This window comes from Vulpes lagopus, chromosome 13, assembly GCF_018345385.1.
Source record: "Vulpes lagopus strain Blue_001 chromosome 13, ASM1834538v1, whole genome shotgun sequence".
NCBI classification, from domain to species: domain Eukaryota; kingdom Metazoa; phylum Chordata; class Mammalia; order Carnivora; family Canidae; genus Vulpes; species Vulpes lagopus.
In genome coordinates this window covers 43,801,333-43,806,861 of record NC_054836.1, presented here as the reverse complement: position 1 = coordinate 43,806,861, position 5,529 = coordinate 43,801,333, and positions in this window count along the sequence as shown.

Sequence of the window (5,529 nt, the reverse complement as noted above, 5' to 3'; positions counted from 1 at the left end):
CCTACCCCGGTGAATATGACTTTACTTGCTTGAAGGCAGCAGACTGGATAAAGTGACCTCTAGAGGCTCCTTATGACCTTAAGGTTTTTGACAACATAATAAATGGGAAAGGTCAGAGGTCAAAGGCGATCTTTAATGCACAGCCTTGCAATGCAAATGACTCTTCTATAAAAAAAAGAACCAGAGTGCCAATAAAGCCCAATCTTTGTCCTACCTAGAAAGGCCTCAATCCAAAATGCCAGCCTGAAGGCCCTTTTTTTCCTGAGGATGTGTTAAGAGCTCTTGTTCCCAGCCTGGCACTGACGTAGTTAAATCTGCACCATTTGCTGTGTGAGGCTTTGATTCTGCTGACTTTATTTCAAGCAATCAAAAATATCTAATTTGCATTCACATTCACATCAGTGGCCCATATGTTAGCCCTGCTTAAAAGCTATAGGCTTGCATTCATTATGAAAGACTTGGCTCTCCTTCCTTATCTTTTCACTTGAAAATTATTGAGATACTGTCGCTACAAAGGGTTATATTTAGCGAAGACACAGCATTTCCGTGTGCGTATGTGTCTCTGCCCATATCTGTGTGTCTGAAGGGATCTGGTATTTGCATCTTCCTCCAAAATATCTGATAACTTTCAAAATGGGAAGAGGAAGAGCCGTCTCTTTCTCTAGCCATTTTATATGTGACAGCGCTGCCTCCTACCTAAGGCATCATTAAAATACTGCGTTGCAATATGTCGGTGCACATGATTCTAGACCACACACTGAGCCCCGATAAGCAGGCCCCTCTGGAGAGCTGCAGTGAGAAATTCACAGTTTCTTGAGAAGGAGGTTGGCCAGGGTTTGCTCCTGGGATTCAATCACATCTCAACTAGATTCCACTCACCAGTGGAAGGGCTGGTCTGGGTCTTCCTTTACTTCTCTTAGTGAGCCCCTACTATGTGATAAGCCCTCTTCTATGTAGAGTCCCAGAGATCCGTGATGAAGGATTTCTGGAATCAAGGAATTTACAAGGAGCAAGGACAGAGAAGGGTGAACATTGCAACAATTATGACTATTGTAGAAATAAATGCCAGAGTATTGGGGAAAAGCGCTTGGGGAGCACCTTAAGGGGAAGAAGGGTTCTTCCTGGAGAGTCAGAGTAGTGGGCAGGATGAGGTGGGAAGGGAGGTCATCACAGAGCTGGGCATATCTGACCTACATGCATGTGAAGGAGCTCGTGGTTGGGGAGGAGCAGAGAAAGGACAGAACAGCAGGAGGAAGAGCAGGACGTGAATTCAGAAAGCATCTTCGGTCTACTCCTTGGCAGGTTGTGACCCTACCTCTGATTGTGGCATAAATGAAAGATGCAGTGGCTAGGGTGTGTCCAGCCAACTACCACAGTCTCTTTGTCTTCTAGAAGACTGAGAAACTGGAAAAGTGGTTGCCTAGGAGGGAAACTGGGGACAGAAGTCAAGAGAAATCTATATCCCTTTGACCTGCTTGGATTTTTCCTGCTCTGCATAGGCATTACTATTTAAGGACAAATTAGATATTTTCAACTGATGAATTCTAGGTATCAATCCATTTCAAAAGTTTTATCATTAAAGAAACTAAGCAGAGGAACCGTATCATGACGTCAAGTCCAAAAGGCCTAATAAAGTGAAGGGGGTTCAAGAGTATGTATGTATATTCAGTACTTTAATCCTAGCAATGACAGCTCCCTACCAACTGCTCTGGACTGACGGACACCCCAGCGAGTTGGGAAGAGGATTGAGATGCAGGGTGCTGGAGGAAGGACATGGATCACAGGAAGGTACAGTGCAGGGAGTGGGGAGAGATGTGGTAGGAGAGCAGTTTGGTTTCCACTGTAATCATGGGGGACACCCTGGCTTAAGAGTCAGCCAATACAAACTCAGGCTCCCAAGGACAGGTCAGAAACACACACCCTCTGCTGTGCAAATTGCTAAGAATTGCTCGGTTTAGTAGGAGCACAGACTGAAAGAGAAAGAAAGCTGGGCCATCCCCCGGGCCTGGTCTCGGACCCCATTTGGTCCCTGTATTGTCCCTTCTAGTTGTGCAGGGCAAGTCTGTACAATGGCCCTGGAAAGGGGTATGGGAGAGGGAAGCTTCTAGCTCTCCCATTCAGAGGGTGGAGGTTTAGGGTATTCTCTTTTGGAATTCCTAAAAATCATGCTTCCTAAGTGGCCAACTGCATACAGGTGTCCCCTAGCGCTCACTAGCCCCTTCTTTTATTGATAGGAATATTCTAACAGGGTGTGTGGCCATCCAGCTAAAAACTGCATTTCCCTGCCACTCTTGCTTATATCAGGCTAATGAGGTATGAGAGCATGTGACTGTGTAGCTTCTGGGTCATTGCCTGAAGACAGACAGCTTCTCCTGGATCCCTCTTTTCCTCTCTAGCTGTCCAGATGAGAGTGATGCTGGAGGCAGCCTTGGAGGTTATGTGTCAAAGATGACCAAGTCACATGAGAGAGTTACTGCATTTTGGAGCCTCTTTGTTATACCTGTTTACCAATACCAGACCACTACATTTATACAAATAATCCATGCTAAATATAAAGATCCTAGGCTCTCAATACTAAGAGATAAATATTTTGGTGTGAGTGCTTTTAGGTTTTTCTGTGTGTAACATATATGTATTTCATATCTTACATATTTCTAACATGTATTTCTAATGCTTGTGTATATTTTTAATAAACACAAATATATATATATATTATTCTCACCTAATAATGATTCATGAAAATAAAGAACTACAACATCATGTAATGCCTGCATGATAGTCTAGGATATGGATGCTTCGTAAACCATCTAGACAGATCTTTGGGGCTGTACTTTTGTGTATTATGATGCAGTGACTAAGGTAAGTGGCTTTGGAGTCCAAGAGACATGGGTTCGGCCAAGTCAAGTCGTTGGACTTTATTTTTTTTTTTTTAAAGATTTTATTTATTTATTCATGAGAGACACGGAGAGAGAGAGGAGCAGAGACACAGGTAGAGGAAGAAGCAGGCTCCATGCAGGGAGCCCGATGTGGGACTCGATCCCGGGTCCCCAGGATCAGGCCCTGGGCCGAAGGCAGGCGCTAAACCGCTGAGCCACCCAGGGATCCCCAAGTCGTTGGACTTTAAACAAGTCCTGCTAAACCTCAGTTTTTGGTTTTGTCAAATGGGGAGGTTAATGGTACCTACTTTATGAGGTTGCTGTGAAGTGAAATTATCTAATGTTGTAAGTATGCTAATGCTGGTCCTGGTGCGTAATAAACACCCCATCAATGTTAGACATAATATTAATGACATTCACTACGCTTGCTATTATACAAGATACCATGACATTCATCTTATCCCTTGAATTTTCTCATCTGGTGAACTCATAAGAGTCAGGCAGCTTGAGCTTTAGATGGCTTATCCTAAGGTGGCTGGGCAGAGGCTAATTTTACCCACAGGTCATGAAGTGAAGGGTATTGTTGGTGTCTTTTCCCTGCTTTCTCCTGTTTATGTCATCTCAAAGCCAGGGTTTGATTGGGGCTCCTGAACTCTCCTTGCTGCCTTTGTGCCTGCCTCATTCTTCCTTTTTTTGTTTGTTTCAATTTTTAATTTAATTCTAGTTAGTTAATATATGGTGTAATATTAGTTTTAGGAGTAGAATTTAGTGATTCATCCCTTTCATACAATACCCAGGCTCATCACAAAGAGGGCCCTTCTTAATGCCCATCACCCATCTAGCCCATCTTCCCTCTAGCAACCCTCAGTTTGTTCTCTATAGTTAAGAGTTTGTTTTATGGTTTGCCTCTCTCTTATCCCCCCATGTTCATCTGTTTCATTTTTTAAATCCACTGTTCTTTGGTGTAAGAAGTCCTGTTGCTCCTTCAGTGCCCTGTTCAAATGACTCCCTTTCCTCCCCTCTGCACTCTGCATCGCTGTAAGAACAACCATCTCAGCCTGCTCTGTCCAAATTGAAGAGCAAGAAATGCCAGTCAATTTACCAGCTAATTCAGGTTGCCTGAGAATCCTGACTTTATCATTCACAGTATGACCTTGGATAAGTTACTTAGTTTCTTCCTGTCTCATTTCCGTCATCTGTAAAATGGGGATAAGGGTATTTTATTTCATAGGGTTGTGATGATATATGTGATATGTGTGATATATGTGTGATATATGTGATGATGTCTTTAAAGTGCTTGGTGTAATCTTTGGAACACAGAAAGGATTAAAAAATGTTTATTAGTAGTAATAGCAGTAATAGAAGAAGGAGGAGGACGGAAAGGGAGAGGAGGAGGAGGAAATGAAAAGGAAGAGGAGGAGGAAGAAGGGGAAGGAGAAGAAGAAGTCGCCATAGTAGTAGGAAGTAGTACCTCCATAGCCCTTGCTCAGGGAAACAGCCCGGGTGCTGTTTACACTGGGATAACCACTGGGGTTGAACCAAAGACTAGGCAGGGCCATACATGCGTGTGGCATGGCCATAGATCTGTGTGGCCTGGTTTGAAATGATGATATACACGAATTACATATTCTCATTTTGAATCTGAACAAACCACATATGAAAGTTGTCAGTGATGGAAGGGCAACTTCATTTTATGTCTTACAGATGAATCAGAGGAGTTAAGAGGAAGCAGAAAGCAGAGTAAAACAGATGCTCAGAGAAAATCAGAGAGAGAGAGAGAGAGAGAGAGAGGAAGAGAGAGAGAGATCAAGAACAAGCACAACCTTGTAGCCTCTGTGAAAGGTTGTCCAGGTTCCTGGCCACTTTCCACCTTCCAGTTCCAGTCCCCAGGAGTCCTGGCTGTACTTTGGCTTCTGTCCTTTGATTTCAGTAAGTGTCCTTTGTGTGACTTTCTAATAAATGTGCCCATTTCGAAGCTACACTGAGGGACTCTGTTCTAGTTGCCCCAAAAAGCTCCAACTACAAATGAGAGGCAGGCATGTCATGTTCCACCTCTAAATTGTAGACTGGGAACATCTTTAAGGCAAAGGGTGAAATCAGTGTTTTTACTTAAAAAAATATTTCAAACATATAAAATATAAGAAACAATTAATGTGCATCTGTGAATCCAATTCAGCTTTAGCAATTGCTGAATTAAATAGTTTTGCCATGTTGGCCTCATAATTTTTAAAAAGAAATAAAGCATTTCAGTACAGATGAAATCTCTCGGATACTCATCCTTAGTCTCATTGCCCATCTTTCTCAAAAGTAGCCACTATCTTAATTTTGGTATCTATCATTCGCATGTGAGATATATCTATCATTTTGCATTATTTAAACTTTACCAAAATGATATCATTTGCAACTTCAACATGTTATGTTTTTGAAAGCTATGTAGTCAACTCTACAGATAGATGGAAATTTTTCTTCCCTAATCATGCCTCCCTCTCCCCTGCCCTGACACCTTTTTTTTTTTTTAAATGAAACCTGAACACATCTGTGCCAAAGTCTCACTTTTTTTTTTTTTAATTTTTTTTATTTATCTATGATAGTCACAGAGAGAGAGAGAGAGGCCGAGACACAGGCAGAGGGAGAAGCAGGCTCCATGAACCGG